The sequence below is a fragment of the Pinus tabuliformis genome, chromosome 4_1 (assembly GCF_031772625.1).
Source record: "Pinus tabuliformis cultivar Carrire ecotype Pingquan chromosome 4_1, CPIR1, whole genome shotgun sequence".
NCBI lineage: Eukaryota > Viridiplantae > Streptophyta > Pinopsida > Pinales > Pinaceae > Pinus > Pinus tabuliformis.
This window is the reverse complement of record NC_142303.1, coordinates 690901462-690918389: the sequence shown is the minus strand read 5'-3', so window position 1 is coordinate 690918389 and position 16928 is coordinate 690901462.

The following is a 16928-nucleotide window of genomic DNA, read 5'->3' as shown; positions in this document are numbered from 1 at the left end:
GGGGAGATTAACTTCTTTGTATGACATCAGAGAATATTTCATGGCTTCCATCCTTCTTATCATATTCATCTTGATCATCATCATTTCAACCAATTCAACTTTACTTATGAATATCTTCAGCATCTTGAAGATTCTTCACAACTTAGTTAGTAAGTACAACTAGATACATATATAGAAGCATGAACTTAACTATATTATAATCATATAATAATGGAAGCATTATACTTTAGAAATCAAATACCTAAACATAGTTAGGTTCATAATCGACAAGATACACATACTTTTATACTTCAACTACTTGCTAGGGTTGTTTCATAAACCCTAGACTTCATCATCAAGACTTCAAGCAATTCAATCAAGATAACAATATTAATTATATCTAGGGTATCAATATTTATTTCATACTCTACTATAATATATTGCAAACTCTACAAGCAATTCAAATAAGTATAGTTCTACAATGCATACAACTTTAGGATTCATATATTAGACTTCTACTAGAATTTAATGAAAACCATAGATTTCATATTTGAGGCACTAAGCCTTAGATGTCAATAAATAAAATCAACCACAAGATAATCTAAGGTTTCAACAACATGACCAACTTCTACTAGGGTTTTTTGTAAACCCTATTTTTATCATAACATCATATCCTAGAATGTCAAAACTTTTACTAGGGCTTAGTTGCAAACCCTAGAACTTATCGACAAATAGGTTAGCACATACATACATACATACATCTATATATAGATATATCTATATATATATATATATATATATATATATATATATATATATATATATATATATATATATATATATATATATATATATATATATATATATATATATATATATATATATATATATATATATATATATATATATATATATATGTATATCTACGATAATCATGCAAAACCATATCATAATGTATATTGAACAAACCCAAGACAAAAATGTCAATACATTTAAAGTCATACATATAAAAATCTTCTTTATACTAGGGCTTTGATTAGACGGGCATTCATACACCTAGGCTTTCATTCCTAGGAGCTTACTCTCAATATATAAGGGTTTTTACTCATAAACCCTAATTTAGAAAAAACTCAATGTATATGAATACATGAACCTAAAGTACTAAGGTTTCCATCACAATACTAAGACTCCAAACATGACATTATCATCGAAACCCCAAACATCAAAAGAATAGTATTTTCAAGATTTCATTAGTAACCCTTTGTAGACTTAGGGATTTGACATTAGCATTGACATACCCTTAGGTTAGGGTTTTACATAGAACATATTAGGGTTCCACAAACATGACGATTTTAATGAGGGTAGGTTCAATCTAAAGATGAATCTCCCAAAATAAGAATCTTTAAGATTCAAAGGTCCTAGTAATGTAAAGCAAATTTAAATGAATGTACCTTTATCAAAAAGAGTACAAAACTTATGAAATAAAAATACCTTTGAGTTGTTTTCTAGAAAAACCTTATAGGAAATAAATTCCATAGAGATTCTATTATGATTTTTCTTGTGAGATCTTCTCCATATCCCTTGAGTATTTTATAAATATCTCCTAAACGAGGAAAATATGAAAAGAAATGTTATTGGCATCTAATACATACAAATATAGATAAGAGAGGGAAACCAAATATAAAGGGATAATGCAAGCAATAAGATACTTATCTTTGGTAAAATGTTGAGGACTCCCTCTTAATCCAATCTTGAGGGATATCTACAACAACTCAAAAATGTTATTTGAAAGCATGTTAGACTTACAAGTACTAGAAATCAAAACATAAAGGAAAACAATGCAAAACTTAGAGTAGAAGGGTATGTAAGGGATAGAGTCCCAAAGAGGCCCTAGAAGACAAGTCTTTGATTTTGTATCCTTCCATCTTGTTCTTCTTTGGTGAACCTTCATTGGCAATGTTTTCTTGATCGCTAACTCTTGTTTTATTTCTTGGATTCTCAGTACAGTTATTTCTATAGTGACCCATATTGTGACAATTGTAGCATTCAATCTTGGATAGGTATATATTCTTCCTTGGACCTTTGGACTTCTTGAAGGTTCCTTTATTCTTGTGATGAGTGGAATAGGAATTCAATACTTTCTCTTATTCACTATGCTTGTTTCTTACGAAAGATATTTTGACTTATTCTTGACTACATGCATTCCATAATTTCTCAAATGTAGAAGTATCATTCCAAATCTCTTGAGCGGAATCTATGTTGGATATATATATGGGATCAGGTTATCATTTACTCCATCCACTATTAGGCTCATGGTAAATATTTATGTTCTAAAATTTTCTTTATCTACTTCACTTGATTCATCTGTAGGATTTTTTTCATTGACTAGATATAGGACTTTATTTTTCTTGAGGATGAGATCTATCCTCTTTTTCCATGCCCTGAAATTGGAGGCTCCTTCTAATTTGTTTTCTCCCTTCAATGAGTTAGAGATTTTTCTTGAAGATGACAAACTTGACTTCTTATATGGTACTTTTCCTTTATGACTTCTTCAAACTCCTTATTCTCCTTTTAATATATCTTCAAGCTTCCTTTTTCCTTTTTATTCACCTTAGATTTGATACCATGTTAGAAAATCAGAAAGGTGTAAAGATTTTCTTTATGTTGATAATTACTTGTGATATTATTATGTTCTTATTAATTTTATTATGCTCTTATTTTACTTTATTTCATCAAGAAATTACCAAAAAAATAACACGAAGATCACAGACACTAGATGTATGTGGATGATCAGGGAAACACCCCTATCTAGGGGAAAACCCTGTCAACAACCTTTCCTTTAATAGTTTCATGAGATGATCTAATACTCGTTGATCGAGACATATAATTAATCCAATCGCCAAGTCATCCCTTTCTTTCTTCTTCAAAAGATAACTTTCAAGTAACAAATTTGACCTAGCACTTTGATCTTGTAGTAGTTGAATTTCAACATCCCCAACGACTAAAATTCGACCCAGTAGTAACTTCAACCCAACATAACTTTGACCTAGTAGTAAATTCGACCCAATAATAATTTTGACCTAGCAGTAACTTTGACCCAACAGTAACTTCAACCTTCCCATCAGCAGAATTTCGACCCAGTAAATCCACACGTATGAGAGAGATACAAGCCAGAAAACTTTGATTTTCCTTCTCCAACAAATCTCATCCTTCTTCTGCAACTACGCACTTTTTATTCTTCCTCTTCTTGGATATCAAAATTGTGTGAGAGTGTGCTTGAAATGAATCGAACTTATTGTATATATACCCTTTTCTAGAGTTCGAATTACCCTCATGTAGGCCCACTTGATCAGGTAAGGGACAACTTAGTGTGGAGGTTACAAATGAGTTATTTTACTCTATATTAATTCTTTTTACATGATTCAAAATACCAAGGAGGTTATATTTAAATGGAAAATGACTCTAATGACTCAAGGAAAAACCTAGAAATCGTCAATGGGGACTTTGACCTAAAACATGATGACCCAAGCATTAAACCCATGCTTTAATAAGCCATAACAATAATATTAATATTTATTTTTCTTTCTTTTGATAAATACATTTAATTGTACAATTATGAAGATTGAACCTAGTTACACTCTACAATAGTAGGAGAGTATAAGTGAATCAGATATCAACTATGAGTTCCAATGGGATAGACTTATATGATCAGATCTTATAGGCAGGACAACAACATGATAGGTTCATGGATCTTATGCATAGGTTATACCAGGGTACATGTGAGTAGGATGTGGACTATCATCTTACAATAGATGGTTTGATTATATATAGATACAAGATATATGTGTCAAATGACAGTGAGCTCAAAAATACTATTCAAGTCACCTAGGATACTAGAAGACATTAACAGTAGTGAAGAAGTTTCATCATTCGAAAAATTTGAAGAAATAAGTGGCATAGTTTGTGGCTAGATGTTTGGACTGTTAGCAAGTGAAAGCCAAATGTAAGCATCCAAGTGGACTGCTACAGCTGATTCTGATTCTAGACTAGAAGTGGGACATCATTTCCATGGATTTTGTCACAAGTTTGTAGTGGAAATCTAGACAACATGATTCCATCGTGGTTTTGGTGGACAGGTTGAATAAGGTAGCACACTTCATTCCATTAAAGTCTATTTATTAATATAGTGATGTGGCATAGGTATTCATCAGATATGTAGTGAGGTTGCATGGTGTTCCAAGAAATATTGTGTCAAATAGGGATGCTAATTTCACTTCCAAGTTTTGGAAGGAGCTGTTTCAATGTTTAGGGACATAGTTGGACTTTAGCACAAATTATCATCTACAAAAAGATGGACAGATAGAGAAGGTCAACAAGATATTGGAGGGAATTTTGAATATGTATGTGATTCATCAGCATAGGATATGGGAGGAGTACCTTCCATTGGTTGAGTTTTCTTATCACAATGGGTGTTAGGAGTCACTAAGGATGGGTCCATTTGAGTCATTATATGGGTGGAGTTGTAATACTCCCATTAGTTGGAGTGATCCAGTGAATAGGGTATTGATAGGACCAGACATGTTGGAAGAGATGGAATAAGAAATGTGTAACAAACTTGGTGAAACGTTCATGTAATAAAAGTTAATAAAGGAAAAATAAGACCACAATTAAGGGACACTTCTTCCAAGCTAAATGTTGGGCAAAGATATCCTAGTGGGCATCACTGGATGTGTGTTTTGGCTAAGGAAAATTGGAAAAGGCTAAGGAAAAGGCATTAATAGGAAAAAAGAGGCATTTTTGGCACATTTATTTATGAAAATAAAGGAAATTAGGAGAAAAGGAAGGTTAAAGGTCACAGGTTTCATGTGAGGAGGAAATTGAAGAAAAATAATTGAAAATGAAGAAAATAGAGGCCTCATTCATAAAAAGGCTTCTAAGGATCAATTGGAAATCTTTTTTTAGTTCAATTTTGGAGCTCTCCCATTATTCTCTCTCTCTCTCTCACTCTTGGTTACTTAGAGTTTTATTCGACACTCTAGATTTCGAGCAAGGAAGGAAAAATAAGCAAATGGAAAGGAAGGAAAGCAAGGATTAACGAAGAAGAGTAGGATAAGGAAGCTTCTGCAGGAATACTTTTAGGTAACCCTTTGCATGTGTGATTTCCCAACTGGTTTTGACATGCATGGATTTTCATGTTGGTGTATGGTTTCCTTGCTGTCGGTGGCATGGTTTTGCCTGTTATGACAGTGGCTTTCAACCTAGCCTTTCCTTTTTCTGGATGCCATGGTATGTTGGGATGTTTATATCAGTTTTGAGCTTTGGTTTTTGGGATGGATTTCGGAAGCAGGGGCAAAGGTGGTCTCAACGTTCATTCCAACAGGCCTAGGAATCCCTTGACTAGTTTTGGCAAGATACAAGTTAAATCTTGAGGGAGGAGTCTCAGTTTAGGGCATAGTGATCTGGGTTTGGATTGTGGTAAATCATGAGAGGCTGGTCTGAGTTTAGAGCTTGGTGATATGGTATTGGATTGCGGTAAAGCCTGAGAGACAAGGAGACAAAAAATTCCTGAAGGATAATGATGGATATAGGATGGAATTCTAAATTCGGTTCGCTTGTGATCGGAGCACCAGTTTTGGTGTGATCATAGTTTGATGAGTGTGGAGGTGGTTTAACCTCTAGATTTCCTTGATTTTTCTTGGATTAGTTTTTCTATGAGATCCCACATTCATGCTTGGAATATGGCACATGGGTGACTAGCTGAAAGAGAGATTTGGTTAAGCCATGTCTATGGTCGGGTGGTACGTGGAAGTCCCGCACCTGGTTTGATTTTCCTATGACTAATAAAATCTAATTTCTCTTAATTTTTCACTGGTTTATATGTGGATTTAATGGTTATCATATCTCTGATATTTATATGGTTTTATGTTGGTTATAGGCATTGTTATATTACTAGTTCATGTCATGGTTATTTCATGTATTTACTTGTAATTGTTAAATGGATGGATGCAAGACCTAATTGATGTTATAATAGTTCAATGGAAAATGAGGTGATCCTTTTGGTTAAGTTTCATAAATCCTTTCAGTCATTCACGCCTTGTCTTGTATCCTAGACCTGTAGGTTGCATTGATGCCAACTATTTGATAGAATGTGACTCCCGATTGGGGATGCTCAAGCCTAGTCCCAAGGTTGAATTTTGATTTGTTTATATTGCCATAATGTCTTTGATGGATTATGGAGTGTTAATGGTGTTGGACCTACCAACATGTCAGGGGATCGCCCCGATAAGAAGTCCCAATTAGACCTTAGACCGTTTGGTGTAGGAGTCCCAACAATGGGTCGTACGGTAATGCCTTGACCGCGATTTGATACAGAGGCAAGTAAGATAACCTTGTTAGTAGCAAGGGTGTGATAGTTTTAGCGAGCCAAGGAAGGTGCATGAGAGGTTCTAACACATGGGGGTTGAGATGAGTGTGCCTCTTGGAAACCTGTGATAGCATGAAGTTAAGGAGGGAACATATGAGCAAAGATACATCACAACATGGAAGGCAAGTCAACAATCCAAAGTGATGGTTAAATCAAGAACAAACAGATACATACATACATACATAGATAGCTATACATGCATGCGTCAGAAAACCAATACATATATCATTTAGAGTAAAACATATAGCATAGAATACAATACAACATATGCATGAAATGTGTTGGTTGTTGTTATATTAAGAAGTGTAAGTTCCAGTCATACAATACATCCATGTACAACCACTAGTTCCAATAGCGGAACGTTACAACCACAACCGCTAACTCCTCCAAAGAGATGTACTAGATTTGTGTAGTGGAGAAGCCAAGGCTCGTTACAATACTGTCAAATCTCTCTCCAAGATAGTCTTATCAGAAGCTTGGCTAACCAAAAGCCTCTACAATGAGTTATGAGGGACTATTATAGCAAAGGGTGGGGTGGCCCTTGACATTCCCCTTTGTGATAGTTTAACTACCCTCATGACTCTTCAATTACTCTATGATTGTTACATCCAACTATCACAACTTGACTTACACTTGATAAGACATTACATTACAATGCACATGTACCCATGTGAGAGAAATGGCTTGAGCAAGCCATGCTAAACATCACTATGACTTAGACAACCATGGAAGTCCAACTCCTCAACATCCTTGCGTTGATCAGCAGTAACATGTTGATGCCAAGATTGGTAGTCTGCGATGGTGTTTGTGTGCTCCAAGATGACATCTTTCTAGAACCTAACTCTTTCCTCCATAGCATCTGGGTACACTGCTTGGGCTCCTCTATCCAACTCATCTGTAAGCATGCACATCATTGTCTTCAATGTGGCTGGACCAAAACTAGTAGAAAATGATGAAATTAGTGACTAGGTGACTAAAAACGCTAGCCACCATAGCGTTTCCAAGTGAAATACTACCAAAATTGAGCAATATCAACTGACCCTACTAAAAACGACTAACATAAATGACTAATTTAGTCCCGAGTTAAAATATATGACTAGCTAATAAGTAATACAACTAAAAATGACTAACATGAATGACTAATTTATTCTACTGACAAAAATATGACTACCTAACAAGTAATACAATAATAGAATTTGGTCGTTTAACTTAGTCATTTTAATTGTGTCACTTCTCCAATCTAAACTTACAAGTGCTATGGGATTTAAAGGTTGTTATAGAGTGTCTGAAAGGTTATAATTCCTTAAACACTTCTTTATTGGATTAGTGGATGATTACAATTAGGGATTTGATTAGAATATTCAAGGTTATATCCTTTGATAACATTCACATGGAATGAAATTCAAGTCATTTGTCAAGTGTGCATTCACATAACATCCTTTATATGAACCATCAACTTTAACAACAACCTCACAGTTCCACACATCGTCTAGCAATACTAATGGACAAATAAAACATTTCCAACATCCAACAAAAATGAATGTAATGAAGAGGAAACACTAATAAACACACATAGAATCTTCAATCCTTGGTTCTAAATATTAATTACACAACCCATGATGCTCAAATAAATCAAGAAAAATCTAGTCTATGGATTATTAATGTCGTAATATGAATGAGAAGGAAAAAAAATTAGTAAATCATTGGCTCCAACTTCACTCTCACCCTCCACATAGCACCAAGCACAAAAATTGTTCCAAAGAATATACAATACTAACAAGTAAGGGAAAATTTGAGCAATGCAAATAATAATAATTACAAACAGTAGCAAGCGAGATCCATCCAATTGTAAACCACAATGGTGATGATTACAACATCAACAACAAAATAAGTCACCAAAATCTCTCTCTCTCTCTCTCTCTCTCTCTCTCTCTCTCTCTCTCTCTCTTAGTTTCAATTTTTATTCTCAGATGTCTATCATAATTATATTTAGACTCTCTAACATGTTCTTGGTTTTAATGTGTTATATATATGAGTTCACTCTATAGCTTAACATTATATAAAACACTAATATAACTATTTTAATTTGTTAAAACTAATAGGATATTCATACTCAATGAAAGAAAACATTGGATTATAACTTACAAATAAGAACATCTTTTATATCATATTAATAACTATTTTGAAATTGTTTTCCATGATGAATCCATTTAATTTAATAATTTGTGTTATCAATACACCCAATCATTTTTCAATTTAATAATAATGAAATCAATGGATCTTATTGATTTTCATTATATGATTTTTTATTTTTACTTTTTTTTAATATAAAAGTGTTTTTGCATTGTATCATTAGTGAAATCAATGCACCTAATTGATTTGCATTATATGATTGTATTTTTTTCTTAAGTGAAAGTGTTTTCATTCCATCGAATCATTATTTTACATCAAAATAGGTTGAAATCTTCATGGTATGCCACTATAGAAACTAGACCAAGCACAAAATTCCATTTTCCTTAAGAGCCACACAAAAACTTTACTAATAGTGTACCAAAAAACAACCAGTTTGTTGAAAATACACGGGATATAGGGATATACTGAAGCAAAAAAACAATGTAAGTGGGACTTGATAGTAGATAACTAGAGAACATAATTAACATTTAATATTTTCTATATTCTAAGGCTTCCACAAGGATATGATCCCTTTTACTTCCTAGAGAACAACCTAGAGTAGGGGGAAACTCAAAGTGGGCTTTAATTTTCCTTAGTTTTTTCTCCATGGAGCACACTAACACGTACAATTCATCAAATTAAAAAAGATCTCTTATTAGGTAGTGTTATTTTCCACCACCATGCATTCAAACAGTAACCTGATATGCCAGTAAAGATTGACTATATGTATATAGTGATTAAGGAAACTCTAGGAGTGGCCCATGTTTAGAACCCATCTATGCGTCTTAGTAAGCACCTCAAAGTTAGTAATGCATTTTATTTCATCTTTGATGTCATGTTTAGCTTGGAAAAGTTCCTCTTGAGAACTTCTGGGAGTAAACTCGTGATAATTAGGACTAGCAAAGATTTCAACTCATTCTTGGGTTTTGGGGCTTCAAATGTCCCTATAATAGGAAGTTACATGGTAGACCTATGCTCTTTGTCTCATCATGGTTTCCATATGAGAAGGAAACTATAAGAAATCATAGGTAAATAGTTTCTAGGAGGGACAATTCCACAAATATAGGCTATTGGGAAGTGGAAGGTGAAAGTGGTTGGGGCTGATGAGGTTAGACCACGAGATTGTGTGCTTGAAAAGGGGAGAGGAATTCAAGTTAAGAAAATCTAATGAGGAAGGAATTAGCTAAAGGCAAAGAAAAAATGAGGAAAATTCAATTGAAGTAGCTTCAATGGATTGGGGGAAAGGCCTCAACATTGCAAGTTTAGTAAGAAATTATACCACCAAATTTTCTGAGGGGGATGAATCACGATAGGGTGAAAAACATAAAATGATACAAAAATGACTAATATTCCTTCTAAATACTTATATCCAAGCTCAAAAATCCCAAAATATACCAGACACCCTTACACCAATGTACAATAAATAATTGCATACAAACTATTAGCTTGATCCTCATGCATGGAGAGATGGCTCAGTTGCCATCATAATTGTTTACCTCCTAGAATGACTAATGTGAAAATTTAAAGTATGCTTACAAACCATGCTAGTCTTCTAAGTACAAGAGGAGTTAAAAGACTAATGAACCAAGGGAAATATGCCATTAGACAAACATGGGTGACATGACTAATGGGGTGGTAACATAGTTATGGCACATAGATAAACCAATGCAATTGCATGTGAATTTTAATTCATTGGGGGTAGTGATGGAATGTCTCCCTCCTCTTGTAGCGAGTGGGACCGTGGCCTCATCCCCCCCCACCACCCCTCCCTTCCCCCCCCCCCCCCCCCCATCTCATGCTAGAAAACCCATCTAGTGATGCATTATATGATTATTGAAATCAATGCAATTACTTGATTTTTCTTAGGCTTATTTGATACAATGCATATATTGAATGAGTGATAAAATGGATTGTATTTTCACTAAAATCAATGCATCTCATTCATTGGTTAAATGGTTTTCATCAAAAAATTATAATAAAAGATTAGTATCACATAAACAAAGTGTTAGTCTTTACCTTCTAATAGAATATTTATTTTATAACATTATAATATGTATTTCTAAAATTATTTTTCAATATATTAGTTTTGAAATCACTTAGTTTTCACTATATTACTTACCAGTTTTCCCACTACTATTTCTTAAATCAATGCATATAATCATTTTTCATTGTATAATTACTTAAATTAATGCACCCAATCTAAGCTATGGATTATTAATGTGGTAATATAAATGAGAAAAAGAAAAATATTAACAAATCATAGATTCCAACTTCATTCTCACCTCCCACATAGCACTAAGCACACCAATTGTTTCAAAACATCTACAATACCAAGGAGTAGGAGCAACAAATACAAATAATAATAGTTACAAAGACCAATCCAATCCAATTGTAAACCATAATGGTGATGATTACAACATCAACAACAAAATGTCACTAAATAAGCATCCACTTATAAATTGCAATAGGGAGCCTTGCTACATCATCCCGCAAGTTCATTTCTAGGGAGCATGAGCTCTAGTTTTTGGCGCTAATATGCTTAAATTCAAAGTACATTTCAATAAAATGTTGAATCTTTGCATTGAATTTTTTTCCAATTAATCACTCTAATGGACGACTATGAAGCTCCTATGTTCTTCCCCGGACTAGAGTTTGAATCGAAACATTGGTCATTCGCTCTTGGCTTTGACCATGATGAAGGAGACTATGAAAAAACAACCATTTCTAACCAATATCATGAATTCAAATGCCATCCAGATATCATTGACATATCAGAATCGATTCGGGAACCTGGGATTTCCAAAGATAGGAATTGAGCCCAAGAACTCAACTTTTCCCAAATCAATACATGAAGATCTACAGATTCAAGATACAAAGGTGATGCCCACTAAGAATGATAATATGATCCTTGCTGCTAAAGCCCATTTTCAAACATTAGGTCAAGGGATTGTACAGAGAAAACCCTAGATTGATTTCAATGATGATTGAGTATTTTTCCACCGACGACGAGTTTTTTAGAGGTTAGTTGAAATTAACCCTCAAGCAAGAGAAATTTTATGTTTAACTTCTACCTTGAACTACAACTCTCTCACAACCACTTAAACCCATATGGAGAATCCCAAAATCCTTGTATGGATAATCACTACAGAGGGCACAAAATGGGCAAGGATTTAACACAAAATTTTCATAATGTGGAGAGGGAAACATAGCACTGTGTGTTGATACATTGTTGGCTTCCAAGCTTCTATCCATCAAATATATGTTGGATAAAACCACACTGAATCAACTATTAATGTGGACTTTTGGAACCTTTCTTGAACCAGTAGTCACTAAAGTGCATCATGGAGGGACATCTTGGACAACTAGCCAACTTCTTCAGATGGCTTTACCTCCAGAATTGAACTATGAGGAGAATGGGCCTCTCAAAAGCAAGAGTGAAATACTATTATTAAATGGTAATAAAACATAAATGCTGAGCTCTTTGACTCAATTTTTAATGCAATTGTTAAGTGCAAAGGTCCAAGAGCGACATTGAAGTGCTTGAATTCAGTTGAAGGTTTTTTTATTGAATTTTTATCCTTAGATGGTTTTAGTGCAGGTTTGGATGATTTGGTTATAGAAAATTTGTGTAGGTTAACCCAATAATGCAATATAAATCAAAGCAGAATAATATAACCTACTTCTACTATCAATTTTTAGATAAGCTTAAAGATCAAGCTGAAAAACCCCACACTATTGTATTATCATACATGGTGGAAATACATAAGAATTATACAAAGCCTTAGCTCTCACAGCTAGCTAGCTCTCAGTACAATCCTCACGGATGCTCATAGGCAATCTTGGCTTCTCTCCAGCCTTCCTCTCTACCCTCCAAGCTCTTATTTCCTTGCATTGTTCCTTGTGGATGATTTTCCTTTTACCAAGTGGAAAACCTCCTTCAAAATTGTGCAATCCTCAAGGATAAATCCATGACTGCATGCATGAGTTTTCTCCATGAGAAAGCACATGCAACTGATAGCACAATGTCCTTGAACTTTAATATCAATTAGGTCTTTCTCAGAATAGACATGCATGAGTTTTTGATGAGGGAATCTTCAGTTAATTGAAGTAGCACTAGTTGAGTGCATTAATGCATCAACTGACTCTAACTCACTATTAGTTCCTCAAACAGTTTGGAACTAATTTAACTAGACTGAACTCAATAAAATGAGTTAACTAATTACAACTCAAATATAACTCAATCTTATCTCCTTAATTTAAGGGATAGCTCTTTGTTAGGCCCCTATACTACTAGTGTAACCCCTTATTGTTATTAGTACAACCCACTTATTATATTGATGTACCCATGTAGTGCCAATATTGTTACTATTGTGCCCCATAGAAGCCCACTATTGTTATTATTGTGCCCTTACATTATTATTGTTATGTCGGCTCTGATTATGCTATGAACCCTTAGACTCCTAAATATAGAAAGGAGGTCTTTTCATTTGTATCATCCAAGAATTGTTCATTTATGTAATGTAAAGGAGGTTTCCCCCACGAAGAGGCTAAATTCTAAGGCGTTGATCTATCTTTTATATCTTTTCTTGAGCTGGTTTCATAACATTTGGTATCAGAGCTTTGGATTCTAGGGTTTCGCTACTCCAAACAGGTCATCGTGGCATTTCCACTATAACTTTGTTTCTGCGATGTTTCAGAAGTTGCAAAAAAAAAACCCATTTGAGAAGAAATTGCGTTGAACCTCGGGTCCGAATTTCAGAGCTTTTTGCAGACTCCTGAATTACATTCCAAACAGGTGACCTGGGGAAAATAGTCATAACTTTTTTTCTGGGGATCAAATTGAAATTTCGCAAGAAGGTACAGAAATAGGATGGTCTGTAGTTTCTTGTAGATATTTTTCAAAGCCAAAGGTCGAAATAGTGACATGTGGCACTTCATACAAGTTCGATCTTCTGGAAAGGTCTGTAATCAGGTCATCTTGGGAGATTGTGCATAACTCTTTCTTGGAGAATCCAATTTGGATCAGACTGGTGGCATTGGAAATAGAACAAAGAGGGCTACCACAGGTTGCAATTTCAGAACTTAAAGATCTGAAAGTACAAAGTTACAGTGGTTTCAATATTGAGCTCCTAAAATCGAGAAAAAGCAAGATGAGGAAGTTTGATGGCAAGGATCCAGTAAATTGGATACTTCAGATGGAGCAATTTTTATGGTATGAAGGGTTTTGTTCTCATAAAAAACTTGTTACGTGGTCAATTTTCATGGAGGAAATGATAGCACATTATGACGATACAAAGAGCAACACCTTCTTTAGAGCAACACCACAACAATTAGAAAGAGTAAAAGGGCTTTGTGACACAGTGGAAAGAAAAATTATGGAAACCAGGAAGCATACCCCTCACAACTATAAATATGGAAGTGTTTTTTCTCCTAGTCTTCCACAACCTACAAGGGTTACACCACAACAATTGGAAGAAAAAAGAGAAAAAGGGCTTTGTTACAATTGTGATAGCAAATGCACTAAAGGTCATAAGTGTGCTAAGAAGAAATTATTTTACATAGAATATGAAGAGGAGGAAGAAAAGGATCAAGAAACATCAAAATAAGAAGATATACGCCAGGACCCCACCCCAAAGAAAAGAGAAATGAATCAGACCATATCTTGTAAAGCATTGGCAAGAAATACCACTCCTCAAACTCTCAAGATAGAAGGAAATATCAAGAATAAAAAGGTGCAAGAAGTGAAAGATCACATCGAGAAAGAAGAAATGAGTCCAACCATATCTTGTAATTCATTGGTCGAAATTACCACTCCTCAAACTATCAAGATAGAAGGACATATCAAGAAGAAAAATGTTCAAGAAGTGAAAGATCACATCGAGCATCAAGAAATGAATCCGACCATATCTTGTAAAGAATTGGAATAAATTACCACTCCTCAAACTCTAGAGATAGAAGGGCATATCAAGAAGAAAAAGTTTCAAGCAGTGAAGGATCACATCAAGCATCAAACAAGTTCTCAAAATTTTAAAGGATAACGCCACTTCAGTGCAAAATCAAATGAAACAACAGGTAGATCAACATCGTAGTGAAAAATGTTTTGATGTAGGTGATTGGGTATTTTTATTGCTACATCTCAAGCACGCAATTTATGAGAAGGAAATGTTGGCAATACAACATGCACTTAAAAAATGGCGACCTTACTAAATGGGAAGATTCTTCAAGGATGAGGATGTGGAAGCATTGTTTTGTGCTATTTCTATTATCCAATCAGATTGGATAAATGAAGCAAGGGATGAATGGAAGAAGGACAAAGAAGTATGGCCACTTATTCAAAAGTTGCAAAATATCCCAATTCAAACAATATTGCCAGAAATTGAAGAGGAAGGAAAAATCTTATTGGAACCTAGAGTAGTCACGGAAACAAGAACCCGATAGCTACGAAATCGATCAATTTAAGAGTATCTCATCAAGTGGAAGAACTTACCCGCTGAAGATTCCACATGGGAGGACAATAATTTTATATAGAAGCATCAAGAACTACTCAAGTGTTGAGGACAACGCTTTTAGAAGGAGAGGGGCATGTTAGGCCCCTATACTACTAGTGTAACCCCTTATTGTTATTAGTACAACCCACTTATTATATTGATGTACCCATGTAGTGCTAATATTGTTACTATTGTGCCCCATAGAAGCCAACTATTGTTATTATTGTGCCCTTACATTATTATTGTTATGTCGGCTCTGATTATGTTATGAACCCTTAGACTCCTATATATAGAAAGGAGGTATTTTCATTTGTATCATCCAAGAATTGTTCATTTATGTAATGTAAAGGAGGTTGCCCCCACGAAGAGGCTAAATTCTAAGGCGCTGATCTATCTTATCTATCTTTTCTTGAGCTGGTTTCATAACACTCTTGCATGACTTCAGAAAGACTTCTAACTTTAATTTCTCCACTTAATTAATTTAAAATAAATTAATTAATTATTTCCAAGTAGCTCTTAGGACTAAATTTGATTTTAATTCACAATTTAATTCAAGGACAAATTAAATTGGAATATTCTTGTTGCCATATTTCAACACTCCATCTCAACAAGAAAGGGATTATCTGCCACCCCAATCCTATCTCTATGGAACTTGAATTTACACTTTGACAATGCCTTTATCAAAATGTCAGCATCTTGCTCCTCTGTCAAAATATACTGTAGCAACATGATCCTCCCAACATGTGAAAAGCCATGAGCAACAAATATTGGCTTATGCTTCTCCACACTACCATCAGCAGCTTGTTTTACCTTGTAAATCTAACGGGAACTCACAAACTGACTTGTTTTCTAGTCTCAGAACCACATCCCAAACATTGTTACGAACTATGGAGTCATACTCCTCCACCATAGCATCAACCCAAATCGATTGCTACACTGCTTCCTCAAAGGAAGATGGCTTGTCCTCAACACATTACCCAGCAAGGGCCATGTATCTAGTGTACCTCCCAGGTGACCTCCTTTGTCTGTGCTGAGAAGATGGTGCTCCCAAATTGTCTCTCGCATCCTTCAACAATATGTCAGCTTCTCTTATGCACTTCCGTCCATCTCTGGAAGAATCTGCCTGAGTGGATGTCTCCACTCCTGGAACCTCTGCATGCGGCTACTCCACATTAGTCTGAGTCTCCTCCTCCTTAGGAACCAATAGTTCCTCCACATCTTGTAGTTGTAGCTCCCTCTCAAGGGAAATGTGCATGGCCTTTTTGTCATCAAACTTTAGATCTCTGCGAACCACTGTCTTCTGACTGGTATGCAAGTACACTCGCTAGTTGTGAGGTGTATCAGTGTACCCCAAAAATATCTCCAACTTTGCTGACGGCTCAAGCTTCTTCCATGCATCCTTTGTCACATGGAAATATACCGATGAGCCAAAGATCTTGAAGTGACCCACATTTGGTCTCTCAAAGGAGAAATATTCCTCCGGTGTCTTCATCCTAAGTATGCGATGCAGTCTTCTATTCTGCAAATAGACTGTTGTGTTGCATGCCTTAGTCCACAAGTGAAGTGGTAGGCCTTGGTCATGTATCATTTCTCGTGTTGCGCCTACAATAGTTCTATTCCTCCTCTCGACCACCCCATTCTGCTGTGGATTATGAGGTGTCATCAACTCTCATTTAATTCCTTTCATTGCACAGAAGTCCCTAAACTCTTGAGAGACATATTCTCCACCGTTGTCACTTCTAAATGCCTTGATCTTCTTCCCTGGCTCTTTCTTGACCAAAGCTTTGAACTCAGAAAACTTTGTGAAAGTTTTGTCCTTCTTTTGCATGAAATAAATCCAGCATTTACGAGAATAGCCATCAATG